Source organism: Bemisia tabaci, chromosome 1 (genome assembly GCF_918797505.1).
Source record: "Bemisia tabaci chromosome 1, PGI_BMITA_v3".
NCBI lineage: Eukaryota > Metazoa > Arthropoda > Insecta > Hemiptera > Aleyrodidae > Bemisia > Bemisia tabaci.
In genome coordinates, this window is record NC_092793.1 from 35715213 (window position 1) to 35733603 (window position 18391).

At 41.4% G+C, this 18391-nt stretch overlaps 1 protein-coding gene across 24 annotated transcripts in view; it reads left to right on the forward strand.

Annotated features, from left to right (window-relative positions):
- Nucleotides 1-18391, forward strand: part of LOC109038096 (calcitonin gene-related peptide type 1 receptor) — a 506731-nt gene that overhangs the window by 234339 nt on the left and 254001 nt on the right. The window lies entirely within an intron of this gene.

Consider the following 18391-nt stretch of genomic DNA (forward strand, 5'->3'; position numbering starts at 1 on the left):
TCCCTCATTTTAAAACATTTCCGAATGAAACTTTTTGCGATGTAAAGAAGAGGAACAGGACTACCATTCTGCGAAAAAAAAACAGAGATCGAAGTATTACATTTCGAATGGTGGGGGCGAGAAGTGGGGGGAGGTTCAATTTTGTGGGCGCGATAACTCGCGCAAATTAAAAGCTTTCCCCCCGAAATTTTTACAGAAGGAAGATCTTACTTAGTTCTAGGCTGGTATTGAATTTGAGCGAAATCGGTCGAGCCGTTTAAAAATGGCGAGCTTTGAAAGTTTTAGGCGGGGGGTGTGCGGCAAAAGGAGGGAAGCCGCACAGTGGGTCACGACCTGAAAATTGGTGGACAATACGGCAATCTTGTCGCACAGTGGGTCACGAACTGAAAGTTGGTGGACAAGACGGCAACGTTGTCGCACAGTGGGTCACGAACATTGACGTATAATACAATCTAGACCGCGCATTGGGCTCGACTTTAGGCGGGGAAGGTAAGACAGCTAGGGGGGTAAAGACGCGCCTTCAGCCTAGTTGATACCGCCGGATATACGAGCTAAGTGTACCCGTATCAGGCAACGGCACTGGCAAGACCGGCATTTCCACGAATTCCACCATTGTCTCGCCGGTACACTTGCTGTGTGTTGCTGGGTTGCCTATCGTCTCGCTTGAATTTCGTAATGCGCGGTCTAGATTGTATTATACGTCAATGGTCACGAACTGAAAATTGGTGGACAAGACGGCAATGTTGTCACACAGTGGGTCACGAACTGAAAAGTGGTGGATAAGACGGCAATGTTGTCGTACAATGGGTCACGAACTGATGAACTGATGGCTATATTGCCGCACAGTGGGTTACAGACTGATAATTGCTGGACAAAACGGCAATGTTGTCGCACAGTGGGTTATGGAGATTCATCCATCGTCATTCAAGCTTGCCACAGCGTTTGTTGACATTTTTTCATATCAGATATTATATGAGGATTGTTGTTACAATCTGGCGACATGAAGTCCTTATTCGAATAATCAATGCCTCCAACGGTGTAAACGTAGATCCAACCTCCAAAGATTGATAGCTCCCCACCCCCTCCCCCTCCCTTCGGAAAATACACTCTTCCCCCGCGGTGGACGCGCGGTCACTTAAAGACAGAACAACTGAGGCCGGACACTCAAACTGAAAAACGCGCGCGAAGCGCGCGTCCTGGGGGGCTTGGGGGGCGAAGCCCCCCAAAAAACCGGCGCGGAGCGAAGCGGAGCGCCGGTTTTTTACTGTTGCGGATGTCATGGAAAACCTTCAGGAGACTTCATCTTTTTTTTCTACTCTTCTCGACCGTATCGTGGCGTGTATCAAGTTTAAAGAAAATCGCTTCAGCCAATTTTTCTCAAGGGGCGCAGAGTGAGTCGCTATGGTGGTTTTACATACGGTAATTATAAACAAGTTGGTTTTTGCAATCGCTAGCGATAGCAATATTCGTCATGGGAACTTTTGCTTCTGGGATATGAAAATGTTAAGGTACAGTTCGTTTGTAGTATCTTCAGAATTGAAGGGGGTATGTAATTTTGTGTCGACATCTCTTTTTTTAACATTTTTAATTTTTTTTCTTTGCATACAAGAAAGCTGTTATTTACCAATTATTTATTTCCGTTGGATTATGTATGGTTTTCGGAAGTTAACGCATTTAACTTTCAGTTTCGTTTTTTCGGCGTAAAGTATGATATTTTTACTCTACGCATATGCCCGAATACGCATCATAAGTGACCTATGTGCTTCCTAAGTTGCCATTTTTTTCATTCAAATAGATGTAACTGAAATGTTAGATGTGTACTACCTATACTACTTTCATGTCATTGCTTTATTTATTTGTTTATTTATTTATTTACTTTTTGAGTAGGTATAAATTGTTATTTTTTGCTGAATTTTGGAGAAAATAATGCTTCAAAAACGTGGAATGTAAATTAATTTTATTGAAAAAAGAAAATACCATCATTAATTTGGGCGAACAGAGAAAATATACATCAATATTTGGGTCAACATCTCCCTGATTATATAGAGGATGAATATATTAGTATTTCTGTATCAAAAAAACTTAGCTTTTGTCTTCAGAGATACAATGATTCTAGTCCCAGTCAATTTGTTTTATTGAAAAAACAAAAAAACAAAAAATAAATAAAAAAAAAACAACTGAAATGTTAGACATACCATTTTCATGTCTTTCTATTTGTATCAATAGGTACTTTTCGCTTAACTTACGAACGTTGAATGCAAATTAACTTTATTGAAAAAAGAAAATATATATATGAGTCGCTTTTATAGCGCTCTTTGGCGCTGTGCGACGCCTAATCGCCACAAAGCTCGGTCTTCCCACAGGTCATCGGGGAGTTGACAATCTCTTATCTCATTTAACACCCCCTGTCGCCAACCTCTCACTGGGCGTCCCCTACGTCTCCTCCCAGGAGGAACCCAATCAAGCATCTTTTTTGGCAGCCTCTCTTCCGTCATCCTATTGACATGACCATACCAAACAAGTTGTTTGGTCATGACGTCGAACACGATGTCATTTTCGACTTCCATTATCTGACGCACTCTATCATTACGAACCCGATCTCTCCTAGAAATTCCTGCTGACCTTCTCCAGAAATCCATCTCCGTTGCTCTTAGCATATCCTGTGTCCGTTTCTCCAGCTGCCAAACTTCACATCCGTATGTTAATATACTTTTGACTACAGCGTTGTATATCCTCCTCTTGTTATCTTTGGAAATCCGCTGATCCCAGAGGATTCCATTTAACATCGCTATAGCCTTCCTTGCTAAGGTGTTCCTTTCCCTGATAGCTTGATCCGTCCTTCCATCCTGGGTCAACCGCACTCCAAGTACTTAAAGTGCTCGCAGCCTTTGATCTGTTGCTGATCACCGCCAAAAGTCATCTTCTCAGATTTGGATATGCTGACTTCCAGACCCCACTTCCGATACTCTTCTACTAGCTTGCGCATCATGTATTCCGCGTCATCTTGATCTTGAGCAACCACCACCTGGTCATCAGCAAAGCACAGAGTAAACAGAGTTCGAGATCACCCAAGGGGACACCCATACCAGAGCATTTCTTTTTCCATTCTTTTAGCACGCACTCGAGATAAATTTTTAAATAATGTTGGCGACAAACAACATCCCTGTTTTAAACCCTTAGTCACATAAAATCCCGCTGACAACCCCCCATGGCACTTAACTTTGGTAAAACTCCCTTTATAAAATCGCTTAACAGCGTCAATCAACCCCCCGTTAAATTAGATTTTTCCAAGGCCTCCCAAAGTTTCACCAACGGCACGCTGTCATACGCCTTCTGGAGATCCACGAAAATTAAATGCAGTTCCTGAGCTACGGCCATTTTCTTCTCAATGACCTGGACAATAACAAAGAGGTGATCTATCGTAGACCTGCCAGCTCTAAAACCAGCCTGCTCCTCTGCTTCGTGATCCTGCCATTCGTCCTCGATCTTCGCTTTTAGTATCTTCCCGTACACTTTGCTTATTGTCCCGGTCACTGAGAGCCCCCGGTAGTTGTTACAGTCGTCCTTCCTTCCCTTCTTTTTGTAGATGGCCTTGATCCAAGACTCCTTCCACTCCCTTGGTACCTCGTCACCCCTGATGCATTGTTGCATCAGTTTTCTGAGGCACTCAAAGAGCTTGGCAGACCCGTACTTGACCAACTCGACAGGAATCCCACCAGGACCCGGTGCTTTGTCATTAATTAGCTCTTTAACCGCTTTAATTATGTCACAAGTGTGGATCTCCAAGTTGTTCATTCTTCCGTTGTCCGTGCTGTTGTCTCGAAACTCTGGGCGCCTTTCCGTCAAAAGATCTTTAAAATGATCCTCCAGTTTTTTAAGTGATATCGGAGAAACGATGTCGCGCTTCATGTCTCTACGTAAACCTTTAATTAACTTCCAGCTCTCAGCACTTTTTCTCCCCCCTAGGTAGGTGTTAATTCTAGAACAGTTGCTTTCCCAAGCTTCATTCTTCTTCCGTGTTATGAGGCTCCTAACTTTAGACTGAGCTTTCCTGTAAGCAACTTTATCTTCAGTCTTTTTAGATGACAGAAATATAAGGTGTTTTTGCCTCTTAAGATTTATCTCGTCTTCAATTTCTTCATCCCACCAGTAAGGATGCTGGTATTTATTACTGGTTTTGTGAACACCTAGGGCTTCTTTCGCTGCAGAGTGGATACAATCTTTGATGAACTGATATTGCTCTTTTCCGATACAGAGCCTTGACACTAGGGTGCTCCAAACTTTCGATGTTATACCATACTTCATGATTTTGCGTTCCCTGACTCTGCTGTTACTCAGGCATTGGCTCTTTATCTTTAATCCCTTTAACGGGAAACGCTATACAGGGTTATCCAAAAGTCACTGACCACCCCTGTAACTTTTTTCCAAATTGAGATAGAAGTTTGAAACTTTGGGAATGTTCCTCGGTCTAAAGTAGCAACTTTTTGGTCCCCCCAAAATTTTAGGGGGCGGCCCCCCTGAAGGGGGGCGGGGGCTAACTTTTTTTTTTCAAATGGCAACCCCCCCTTTGTGATACCTCATTCGAAAGATAATAAAAAAAGAAAATTTTTGGCGCAAACCGCAGGTCAAAATGTTCATTTTTGACAAAATGGCGGCCGGTCAAAGTTCAAAATGGCGGAAATTTGGCATCTCCGTTGTTTATTGACGGATTGGTGTGCAACTCGGAATTCTAGGGTTTTTTGAGATGAGAAAAACGATTCTGGCATTGGTTTTCCAGAAAAGTCAGTCTTTTGCAAAATGGCGGCGGTCAAAATGGCGGCCTAGAGCGGGAAGTGGATATTTAGGCTGCATATCGTTGGATTTGCATGAAACTTGGTATCCGGGGGTATTTCGGCACGAGAAGAACGAATCTTTCATTGAATATCTGAAATTTTGACAAATTCCAAAATGGCGGCGGGAAAATTGCGGGAAATCAGTTTTACGGCTCTTTGCCGATGGATTTGCATGAAATTCGATATCCTGGCGGTTTTTGGCTGGATTAAAAGGAATCTTTCATTAGATTCTTGAAATATCAAATAATTTCATGCTAATCCATCGGTAAAGAGCCGTAAAACTGATTTCCCGCAATTTTCCCGCCGCCATTTTGGAATTTGTCAAAATTTCAGATATTCAATGAAAGATTCGTTCTTCTCGTGCCGAAATACCCCCGGATACCAAGTTTCATGCAAATCCAACGATATGCAGCCTAAATATCCATTTCCCGCTCTAGGCCGCCATTTTGACCGCCGCCATTTTGACCGCCGCCATTTTGCAAAAGACTGACTTTTCTGGAAAACCAATGCCAGAATCGTTTTTCTCATCTCAAAAACCCTAGAATTCCGAGTTTCACACCAATCCGTCAATAAACAACGGAGATGCCAAATTTCCGCCATTTTGAACTTTGACCGGCCGCCATTTTGTCAAAAATGAACATTTTGACCTGCGGTTTGCGCCAAAAATTTTCTTTTTTTATTATCTTTCGAATGAGGTATCACAAAGGGGGGGTTGCCATTTGAAAAAAAAAGTTAGCCCCCGCCCCCCTTAAGGGGGGCCGCCCCCCAAAATTTTGGGGGACCAAAAAGTTGCTACTTTAGACCGAGGAACATCCCCAAAGTTTCAAACTTCTATCTCAATTTGGAAAAAAGTTACAGGGGTGGTCAGTGACTTTTGGATAACCCTGTATCTGCTCGGAGGAAATGATGATCACTGCCGCAAGAGAGTCCCCTGCACACTCTAACTTGCTGCAATTTCAACTTAGTAGTGTGCTTTACAATTACATAATCGATGATGGATTTCAATCCTCGCGTTGGCTGGACCCAGGTATACTTATGGATGTCTTTGTGTTGAAAAAAGCCATTCAAAATTTTCATCTCAGTTTGAGAACAAATTGAGATGAGCCGATCACCGTTATCATTAACAGCATCCTCCCCAAACGGTCCAACAACTTTACAATTTACTCGTCGTCCCGTTCTGCTGTTCAAATCACCCATAAGAATGGCTTCCCTGCCAGCACCATAACGTTCAGTATTTCATCATTCAGATCTTCGAAGAATTGGTCCTTACATGCGACAGTGGCATCATCATTTACACCGTATACTCCGAGCAGCGTGATCTTATGTCCGTACAGGTTAAGGTTCATTTTGATAATGCGCTGGTTGACGGCCTCCCAAGTGCCCACGAACTTACGTAGGCTTCTCCGCAAAAGTATTGCTACTCCTTGCTGAACACGCTGATCTTTGGCTACGCCGCTGTAGAATAGATCATAGTCACCGTAATTCTCCGACCCGTGCCCTTTTTTCTTGGTCTCAGTAAGAACAGCGACATCCACTCCAAGTTTCTGAATCTCCGATATCACTTCCGGTAACTTATTTGAAATGCTTTGGACATTCCGCGTCCCAAATACCATTGTCCGTTTTCTCAATTTTTGTCGACGTGTCCGTTTAGTTCTAGTGGTACCGAGGCTTGTATTGTTAGGTCGTTTAACAGTAAAACTTTTTACAAGTACCGGGGAGTTAGCCCGATGACTCAACCCCCAACCTGGAGGACTAGGGTTTGATTTCGGAGTTGCCTCTCCTAGACAGGTTGCTTTCACTTCAGCTCAGAGCCCTGTCTGCCCTTCTAGCAGGTGGTTCATACGCCCAGAGGCCGGTGACCATCTCCACTGCCCCCTTTGAGGCAGGGGCTACCAGCTGGGGTCCGCAGGATTGCTAAACCTGTGACAACAGTCCCCCATACGTGTAAAAAAGAAAATAACGTCATTAATTTGGGGGAACATGTGGCTGATTATATGAAGGAGGTATATTCCAGTATTTATGTTTAACATATTAACTCACGAGAAAATTTTCGCGCATTTATCATCTAGTATTAAGTATTTTTTGATGATTAGTCTAAAACATTCAATACAACCATTAAAAAGTAACACCCACCGTCGGGTATCGAACTCCCGATTGCCTAGTGCCCGCTCCTTTTCATAAAAATGTGGCGACTTAGTCAACCAGGCTATCACGGCTCCGCGGCTAGGAGAGTAAAAATAGCATACAAAAGACTCTGACGATGGACGGGGCTTATCACAAGAGTTGTTTTCGACGCTTCGTAGCTCCTGAGATATGAAAGAAATGAGCTAAGCGCCTCTCTCTGTGAGACATTGTTTACCTATGCTATCATGTGTCTCAAGGTTCATCTCATCATGCATTTGCTATCGCGGCAGTAAGCTGAGGCAATATTTCTGTATTCATGGATTAAATCAATCAATCGAGTTCTGATTTTGGCTCATATATCCGTAACGAGTCCTCCAGAACAATTTTCCACCTTGTACGATGGTTATTATTTCTTTACTTCTATTTTTCGAATTTGAGGTGGGATAATGGCGGCTTCTCAAGAGCACCGAGGTAGGCGATCTTTTGCACCAACGAACAGAAAACTGATGGCGAAAAATAACCAATCAGAACCTCCCAAAAAAAAGAATTTGCCTAAAAACGGAACTTCGTGGTTCTGCGCAGATTTACCAGTCAGACACGACATCTCAAGGTGGAAAAAAACTCGCTGAAAGCGAATTTTAGCAATCAACACAACTTGACGTAGAGACATGATTGGCTAAAAAAATACAACGGTTTTTGATGCATCGGAAAATCAACCAAAAATCGGAGACTGGGCGAAACGCTCAAGGTCGCAGAGGTATAGGGAATCCCACAGCGAAAGCAACGGAACGATTCTAATATCATGGGGAACTCCGTTCCCATGACAAAAAAAATTAATTATAAAAAAAGAGGAGCAATCAATGCTATTATTTAACAGATATTGCAGGAAAGTCTCTTTAAACGAAGGCAGTAATTTACTTTAATGGACAGAAAACAGGGTTCCTTCACATTTTTTCTCTCTTGAAGGCTTTAAATTTTCAAGCTTTTCAGGTTTTGGGCAGCTTTAACTTGCATGCGCTAGGAATTTGCGATTGAATTACTTTTTCCTCCGTAAAATTTCGCGGGAAACAGCTGACTCCAATGGTTTTTTCCGGGACAGTTCAATCAATGAGGCAAATGTATCTCACAACTTGATGAGAAATAATCCCACCTATCCCATCCCACCTATAATAGTTACCCGCGACCTATGTTGTCAATTCTTTCGTCCACGATAACTATCGTTAGATTTACGTTAGCTTCTTCAAATTTTGCAATTTTTTCCATTTTGGTCTTATGAAGAACTGTACAGATTTTCGGTTAAATCGCATTTACCGTTTACTTATTAACGGTAATTAACGTAAGTGCCCTACTTACGCTGTTTTCCACTAAACTGTTTTTATGAAAGATTCATTCCTTGGTTTCCTTGGCAACCTTTGCTTGCTATCAGCTGATGTTTTACCTAATTCCATTTCCGAGTCACCGAGTCAGCCGAGTCACCGGATTTTATACTACTTTTTTTTTTTTTTTTTTTTTTTTATAAATAAATCATAGCTAGGTTAGTTTCTCCCTCCCCCCTTCCAGCTCATTTTTCTAACTCCTGCGGAATCCCCCCCCCCCTCTCATTTTATTCATATTTGTTTTTCTTATGGCATGCCTTGCTCCCCTATCACTATTTTTTCGGGGTTTTATTCATAGGGAAAAAATATTGTATTGTAAATCGATCCTCAATATATCGGTTGATATAAAACAGGACAGACAGGGATAAATCGGAATTAATTGATATTCACCGGGATAAAAGGTAGGAATTTTAAGAAAAGGGGAATAATCAGCTTGAAACGGAGTAGCTAAGGATAAAACAGGATAGGTAGGGTTATCCCGCCCTTCGATATATTGATCTGTGTTTATCGATTTTTTATATATTGTCCAATATTGAACAGGATGGGAAAGTGGCATAATCAATTTGAAACGGGATAGATAGAATAAATCAGGATAGATATGGGTAAAATAGGATATAGATAGGGATAAAACGGGATGTATTGATATTAACCGGGATAAAAGGGATGTTTGTCGTGTTTAAAGTTTTTGCTGTGTTTGTTGTGTTTGATGTGTTTGTTGTGTTTAATGTGTTCGTTTCTTTTCCGCTCAACCCGACTATTATCTTCAACTATACAGGGTATCCCCAAAGTCCCTTATTCCACCCCCTCTAAAATTTTACGTAATTAATATTTTGGAATAAAATTTCGGGAATGTTCAAACATCAATGTTAGCTACTTTCAGGGCCCCCAAACTTTTTGCGCCCCCCCCCCCCCCCGGGGAGGGGCTACGCGCTACGGGCCCCAACTTTTTTTCAAATGGCAACATCCCCTTTGTGACACATCAATTCAAAGAGAATTAAAACAGAAATTTTTTGGCGCAAACCGCAAGTCAAACTCTTGATTTTTGACAAATTGGCCGCTGGTCAAATTTCAAAATAACGGAAATTTACATCTCCGTTTCCGTCGACGGATTGGGATGAATTTTGGTTTTCAGAGGTTTTTTGGAACAAGAAAAACGATTCTGGCATTATGTTTCTTGAAAAATGTTGTCCTTTTCAAAATGGCGGGGGTCAATATGGCAACCTTGAGCGGCAAGAGAATATATTAGGCTGCTCATTGGTGAATTTGCATGAGACTTGGTATCAGGAGGCATTTCGACATGAGGAAGACGAATCTGTCATTGGATTTTGATATTCTGAATAACTTCAAAATGACGAGGAAAATGGTGGAAACTTGGTATTACGGACGTTTACGGGTGGATTCGCATGCTGCCATTTTGAAAGTATTTGACACTTCAGAAATGCAATGCGGAGGAGTCATTATTTGTCGAACCAAAAACCAACAGGACCCAGAGTTTCATTCACGTTCCATCGTAAACGTCCGTAATCTTCCACCAATCCGTCCACCAAATTTCCGCCATTTTCCAGATGAAAAAGGATTGATAAGCATAAAACTGCATTTATCCCGTCTAATCTAAGTTCATCCTAATTCGTTTTCCAAGAACGTTCTTAAAAAATAGCATTTCATCAAACTAGAGAAGATTAAATTAACGTCATTTCATTTCGCCTTCAATTTCAGTGTAGGTAACAGCAGCTTCCGCGTGGTCAAATAGCGGTATTGTCGTGAAATGGCACGTTCACTCAGGCAAAACAAGCGCCCATTTGGTCGGATAGTGGTACATCATCCCCGAAACAATATCGGCTTAATGCTCCCCGTTATTAAATTAGTAATTTTTGTGAAGCATCTAGACCCGTGACTTCAGTCACGGGCTTTTCGCTAGTGTATATAGGTAATAGTTGTTTTAGCTCTTGAGAACTACAGGGTGTAACAAAAGTCCGTCCCACCCCAGGTAACTTTAGAACGAATTGAGGGAGGGAAATGAAACTTTGGGAATGCTCCTATCTCAAAGGAGACCATCTCTTGAGGGGGTCAAAATTTTGGTCCTCCCCTCAGGGGGGGACGGGGGCCCCCCAACTTCTTCTTTCAAATTGCATTCCCGGGAAAAGTTCAAAAAAACGAAATTTAAACGGTCATATTTAATCACTTTAAATTTCGTTTTTTGGAACTTTTCCCGAAACTTGGGGATTTGCCAACGTAATGTTGAACTGATTTTGACCCTACTAAGATAATGTGGAGGCAAATCTAGGGGGAAATGGCTTATTTTGCCGGAAAATTGAATGACCTTTGAATTGACGTATTTGAGGGTCCGAACCCCCCCCCCCTCCCCTTAAAATTAGTTCGAAGTGATGTCTGCAATTTTTACTTAAAAGCGAACACAATTTGGTAAATTTTCCCATTTTATTTTTTCCTGTACGATAATTTGAACTGGAGTTATGATTTTTTGAAAATAGGTCAAATTTGACCTTTGACCTATCATAACCTGGTCAAAAATTAAGTTATTGATCTGCAGTTTGCGCCAAAATTCTTGGTTTTTTATGCTCTTTCGAATGAGGTATCAAAAGATAGGGGTTGCTATTTGAAAAAAGAGTTTGGGGGCCCCCGTCCCCCCTGAGGGGGGGACCAAAATTTTGACCCCCTCAGAAGATAGTCCCCTTTGAGATAGGAACATTCCCAAAGTTTCATTTCCCCAGCTTAATTCGTTCAAAAGTTAGCAGGGGTGGGACGGACTTTTGTTACACCCTGTATACTTGGCCCTTTGCAATGTTGCCTCACATTCTTTTTCTCGAGCCTGGAACGAAATTGGTGTATATATTTTATCTTGCACTCGAGTGATCCCCCTGCTCTCACCCATGGGTCAAGAGTGTGATCTTCTCGTTCCGAATGGGCCTCTAGATGCCTCTCTAAGAGTTGGTTAGGTTTTTTTCACTAAGGGGCATTTTTAGATCCAAAAAACGCATTTTCGCAGATCAGGCGTTTTTCCGCCCATTTAAACCAATGCGATTTTTCCCATAGTTTTGATCCCTTTGAGCATCAGCTCAAGCTTCAAATTGGCTCAAATTTTATACAGCCTATTATTTTCACAGATAGCATCGATTGCCACCCGGACCTCGTCGATTTTCTGACATGCCGAAAATAAGCCGCACCCTAAGGGGGCCCCCAAAACACCTCCAGGGGGCCATTTTGGGGGGCTAAAAATATTTTCATTCGATTCTTTTGGGGTCGATTTACTGATGAAAATTTTGTCCCGAAGCTCAATTTTCCGCCGTTTTTGAGAAAAAGATAGTGGACTTGTGGTCTGGATCACGCTGTATGTTTTTAGAAATCCTTCGAAGTTAATCAAAGACGTCAAAAGTTAATAACTTGTTCAAAGTTTTCACATTGAAATAAGTACCTAATGTTAGAAAAAAAAATAAAATTAATAAAAAAAATAATAATTACGTGTATTAAAATTTCCACGTGTTTTGAACAGCTTCAAAATTAAACAATTTTTTTCAACAGTTTGTTTTATTTTAAGTATTATTTAAGGTGCCCAATGCATCTTCGCTGCCGTGTTTCCGTATAACCATGCCCCCCCCCCCCAATTATTCAATACATTTATTTAAGTAATAGCTGTTCGGGGTTTCCCCCTGCACCCCTGGACACCCGCTCTGGATGTGGCCCCGAAATAATGTTTTTTGTTGTTACATCGACGCCATGCAGTCGTCCCATTTTGGTGAGCAAAATGCCACAGAAATTGAGAACGCTATTAAAGAGAGCGAGAGAGCGAGCGAAGCGTCTGAAAGGACAGGCTAAGGATGATTAATAAGTGAGATGACTCGGTCTGCTCTCGAATGTTCCTTTTGCGCGCAGGTATTATAGGTATGAGTCTGCAGTGTGAGTGACCAAGTGAAAACAATGAATCGACCGGAAAATGAAAACATGAATCGATCGACAAAATTCCATCGATTCGCGGATTTATCAATCGATCAATGGATTTTTGATAATTATTCATAGTTGTTTCAATTTATTAAGAAAAAAACCCAGTGTCGATTCGATCGACGTGAATGGATCGAAAAATAAAAGCGTGCTTAAGCCGCTTGACGTGACTCGGTCGACAAAACTCGATCGATTAATGGGATTTTCAATCAATTCATGGTTCTTGCTCAAAAGGTAGGCTCTTTCTGAGTGTCAAAAGGAACGTTTAGACGTATTAGCATTCAGGGTTTCGATTTTGCCGAATTTATGTTCTTTCATTTTTACAGTTTACTCTGCATCAGCCATTTTTAAACGCGAATCTGTACCACTAGATGGCTTGTTACAATCGCTGACTTCCAAAATCATTTAAAAATATAAAAACGCAAATTCAGCTGAATTGAAACCCTGGACGCCAATATCTAAACATTCCTTTCGACACTCAGAAAGTTTCAAATGATTTAAAAGTGAGAAATGTAAATGATTCACTCAGAAAAATTTGCTCTCTCCCATTCGAAAAGCATTGTTTTCGACTTTTCTGGTTTTCGCGGCAGTAATGCTGACGTCATGCGCAGAAGATTCTCATTTCGGTTTCAGGAATGACTGACCTATATGTATGGATCTTGTCCGCCACCACCACTGACTCGTGCCATTATGCGGCAGAGGCAGAATACCTACACCTCTCGCTCTACGCAAACGGTTCAATCCACGCCGTTCCTTGTGCAGCGCGCAGTTTCCACGATTCCATTGTCGTTTTCACAACCGACCCCTGAAGATATGCAACCCGCAACGCGTGGATGTATCGTTTCACCCGGAATCAATTGCAAAATGGGTCTCGAAGGGTTAGTGTTTCGACGCCATCGGGTTTCGTTGATTGGATAGCGTCTGTGGCTCGCAATACCATCCTGTTCGTCATAATCACTCTGATCCAATCTCAACTCAGAGGCAATGGCCCATTCGATTCTCCATTAGGACCGGAGGGGCAGCACACTTTGTTTCAGCCACCACAAACAGTCCGCCTTTATTTCAATTTCATTCGGAGAGGTTCGGCATTTATTTCTTTCCCTCCCCGAACGCAATATCAGTGGATTCCATGATACATCTCTTGACTGTATGTAAGTGCCTCCGGAGAAAAGTCGCACTTTTCAAGAAGGGTGTAGTTTTTCTCAGATCGGCTACTTGTGAAACATAATTCCATACAAAATTCTAGAGTAATTCTGTGAAGATAGTACGGCCACAAGACAAGTTGCAAATCTAAACCCAATTACAAATGTTTCCTCATCGAAATTTACGTAGAACACGAGTTGTACGACGAAAATTGTTCAAATGAACCCCTAACTGAGGCTAAATGTTTTTTATGCATAAATTCAAACCTCACACTAATAAAAAGAAAATACATTCTGTACTCGCATTTAATACAAGTTTCCTCTATCTTAATGAGTGACTTTTTAATATTTTAATAATATATTTTATTGTTTGACTGTGCTATAGTCTGGCAACAGAGCATAGGGGAGAATTTCATGAGCGCCGTCCGCAGTATGTCCGCAGCGCTCACAGCGCACGACCTTCATTACTGCATTATTATTACGCATCTTCTAGTGTTAAGTGCTCATTAATTACTTCACAACACAGCGTGTAATTTCCATAGTCGGAAATTTTAAAAAAATAAATGAAAATATTAATTTAACCTGAACTTGTCCATTTACCAGAATGCAGCTAATTTATTAAAGAGCCGATAACCTAACCTAATTGAACCTAACCCAACCTAATCGAACCTAACCTAACCTATGCTAACCTAACCGATGAGTTAGTATAAGTCGCTTATTTAGCCGGGAAAAAATGAAGTTCGGGACCTATTTGGACCAAGAATCATGATTCAGGGGCTATTAAGTCAAAAAATAAAAAATCACTTATTAATAAATAGAAGAAAAAAAATAGAGTTGTATGACTTGTTGTAGGACCAAGAATCATGATTCGGGTTTTTCTAGATCAAAAAAAATCTGACCAGGCGGACCTCGAATCCGAGACAGCGTGCTGCACAGTAGGGAATCTTAACCGTTCAGCCACCGCTGCTCCACGGAAGACGTGGTGAAATTAGCAATAGTCGTACTTTGTTCGACGAAACAATTCGGAACACCTCGTAACAACCGTATTTTGTTCGAATGTTTTTTATGTTAAGGGGCGTGGCCTATTTTTTTTTATTTTGCACAATTTGGCAACGCTTTCGGAACATTGTTTCGAAACAATCGGAGCGTCCTCCAAACTTGTTTCGGCGAGGTTGAAACAGGATTTCTAACCTCACTTTTGGCAGCTCCACTCTCATTGGCTGTGAAAAAAAGTGACGCAAATAACAAAAAACAGAAAACAGGAAACATGTTTCGTCGAACAAAATACGACTAATGTATCAGATTCTCCGTCAGGGAACTCTCCCCGCTAGAAATCGTTCACCATCCGCCCGCCAGGAGCGTCGCGGACAGCCGCTCATGAAATTCTCTCCTGTGCTCAATCGATAGGCTGGTACTGAAAACTAATATTAAGCGCGCCGTTTTCGGAACGGGTCGCTTTTTACAATCGGTGTGCATATACTTTTCTACGGTTATCCTTCACCATTGACCAGAATACGGATTATGATCAAATTACGTCCTCCTTAGCGTGGTGATTTTGGAGGTATCACGTAACCGCGTTTTTTTTTACTTTCTCGCTCCCCTAAGGTAGAGAGGAAATATCGTCTTCCTCCAAGGAAAAGAAAAGTTGAAATTTCATCATTTCTAGACGTTTTAAGGTCCCAGGAGTCAAAATAACCATACTTGAAAAAAAAAAACCGGCGCTCCGCTTCGCTCCGCGCCGGTTTTTTGGGGGGGGGGGGGGGGCTTCGCCCCCCAAACCCCCCCAGGACGCGTGTTTTTTAGTTTGAGTGTCCGGCCTCAGTTGTTCTGTCTTTTAAGTGACCCGCGCGTCCACCGCGGGAACAGTGTACAGTGGATATCGGATATAACGACCTTGAAGGGACCAGCCATATTCGGTCGTTATAGCCGATAGTCGTTATAACCGATAGTGGAATTTTTACGCACGTATCCTCTGTTAAAGAGCTGAAAACAAGGCTGGGCTGTAGGTGGGATTCCAGGGCCCGATGAATTTTGCTGCTGATTCATTATCTCTTCAATAACACCTTTGTTTATTAACTTTATCTAATTTTATTTGAATTGAATATTTATTAAATTCATTTATTTTTTTATCTTTTTATTCTAGGACTAATTTTAATTAAAACACTTTGTTTGAATTTGTAAAAACAAGGTATTTTATAATATTGAGATTACATGCACTATACACTACATTATGTTTGCACTACATATGCGCAATACCGAAGAAGTATAAAAATTCTAATTTGAATAATAGTCCGTGATTTTTTTTTGCTTCACAATTGTGTTCGCGTACCCTTTTTATAACGCTCTATGGACCGAGCGTAAAGTGTGATAAAGTGGAATCGTTCCATTCTGGGTTCAAAATTAGGAATTTTTGAACAGTTGTGATGGCTTCTAGGGCGTCTGGGAACGAGATCCTCTCCTCGTTGGCCTCTGTTGCTGTCGCTCAGGTCGTTATAACCGATGACCACATCTGTTGGGACGCAAAAACTCCGTCGCCATGACCGATATGTCGTTATATGCGATGTCGTTATAACCGATACATAAATGTATTTTCCGAAGGGAGGGGCGGGGAGCTATCAATCTTTGGAGGTTGGATTTACGTTTACACTGTTGGAGGCATTGATTATTCGAATAAGGACTTCATGTCGCCAGATTGCAACAACAATCCTCATGTAATGTCTGATATGAAAAAATGTCAACAAAAGCTGTGGCAAGCTTGAATGACTATGGATGAATCTCCATAACCCACTGTGCGACAACATTGCCGTCTTGTCCACCAATTATCAGTCTGTAACCCACTGTGCGGCAATAGAGCCATCAGTTAATCAGTTCGTGACCCATTGTACGACAACATTCCCGTCTTATCCACCACTTTTCAGTTCGTGACCCACTGTGTGACAACATTGCCGTCTTGTCCACCAATTTTCAGTTCGTGACCCACTGTGCGACAACATTGCCGTCTTGTCCACCAACTTTCAGTTCATGACCCACTGTGCGACAACATTGCCATCTTGTCCACCAATTTTCAGTTCGTGACCCACTGTGCGAAAACATTGCCGTCTTGTCCACCAACATTCAGTTCGTGATCCACTGTGCGACAACATTGCCGTCTTGTCCACCAATTTTCAGGTCGTGACCCACTGTGCGGCTTCCCTCCTTTTGCCGCACACCCCCCGCCTAAAACTTTCAAAGCTCGCCATTTTTAAACGGCTCGACCGATTTCGCTCAAATTCAATACCAGCCTAGAACTAAGTAACATCTTCCTTCTGTAAAAATTTGGGGGGAAAGCTTTTAATTTGCGCGAGTTATCGCGCCCACAAAATTGAAACTCCCCCCACTTCTCGCCCCCACCAATCGGAAAACTTCGATTTCCGTTTTTTTTTTCGCAGAATGGTAGTCCTGTTCCAATGCTTTACATCGCAAAAAGTTTCACTCGGAAATTTTTTAAAATGAGGAAAATATAACCAAGCAAAAATCGGAGAGACCACGATGAGTCGGAAATATATACATAAATGAACAGATATATAAATAAATATATAAGTAAGTATATAAATAAATACAGGGTGGGCCAGAAGTTCCAGGACGGTCGGCTAACTTTTTAACGGTTCGAGATAGAAAAATGAAACTTTGGGAATGTTCCTAGCTCAAAGGGAACCATCTTATGGGGGAGTAAAAATTTTGGTCCCCCCTAAGAGGGGGCGGGGGGCCCCAACTTTTTTTTTCAAATGGCAACCCCTATCTTGTGATACCTCATTCGAAAGACCATAAAAAACTAAGAATTTTGGCGCAAACCGCAGATCAATATCTTAATTTTTGACAGAGTTATGATAGGATCAAAGGTCAAATTTGACCTATTTTCAAAAAATCATAACTCCGGTTCAAATTATCGTAAAGATAAAAATAAACGGGAAAATTTACTAATTGTGTTCGCTTTTTTGTAAAAATTGCAGAAATCACTTCGAACTAATTTTAAGGGGGGGTTCGGACCCCCAAATACGCCAATTCAAAGGTCATTCAATTTTCCCGCGAAATAAGCCAATTTCCCCTAGATTTGCCTCCACATTATCTCAGTAAGGTCAAAATCAGTTCAACATTACGTTGGGCAAGTCCCCAAATTTCAGGAAAAGTTAAAAAAACGCAATTTAAGGTAATTAAATTTGACCGTTTGAATTGGTTTTTTTTTTAACTTTTCCTGAAATTTGGGGGCTTGCCCAACGTAATGTTGAACTGATTTTGACCTTACTGAGATAATGTGGAGGCAAATCTAGGGGAAATTGGCTTATTTCGCGGGAAAATTGAATGACCTTTGAATTGGCGTATTTGGGGGTCCGAACCCCCCCTTAAAATTAGTTCGAAGTGATTTCTGCAATTTTTACAAAAAAGCGAACACAATTAGTAAATTTTCCCGTTTTATTTTTATCTTTACGATAATTTGAACCGGAGTTGTTTTTTTTTGAAAATAGGTCAAATTTGACCTTTGATCCTATCATAACTCGGTCAAAAATTAAGATATTGATCTGCGGTTTCCGCCAAAATTCTTAGTTTTTTATGGTCTTTCGAATGAGGTATCACAAGATAGGGGTTGCTATTTGAAAAAAAAAAAGTTGGGGGCCCCCCGCCCCCTCCCTTAGGTGGAACCAAAATTTTGACTCCCTCAAAAGATGGTCCCCTTTGAGCTAAGAACATTCCTAAAGTTTCATTTTTCTATCTCGAACCGTTAAAAAGTTAGCCGACCGTTCTGGAACTTCTGGCCCATCCTGTATATAAATATATAAATAAATATATATATATAAACATGAATTCAAACGGCATGCATACTCGTGATCTACGACCCATGATCGATGCTCATTACATGGTCTTTGGTCCAGGTCTGACATCAGGGGAGAACGCAATAGTGTATTTTCTTCGGAAAATACACTAAAAT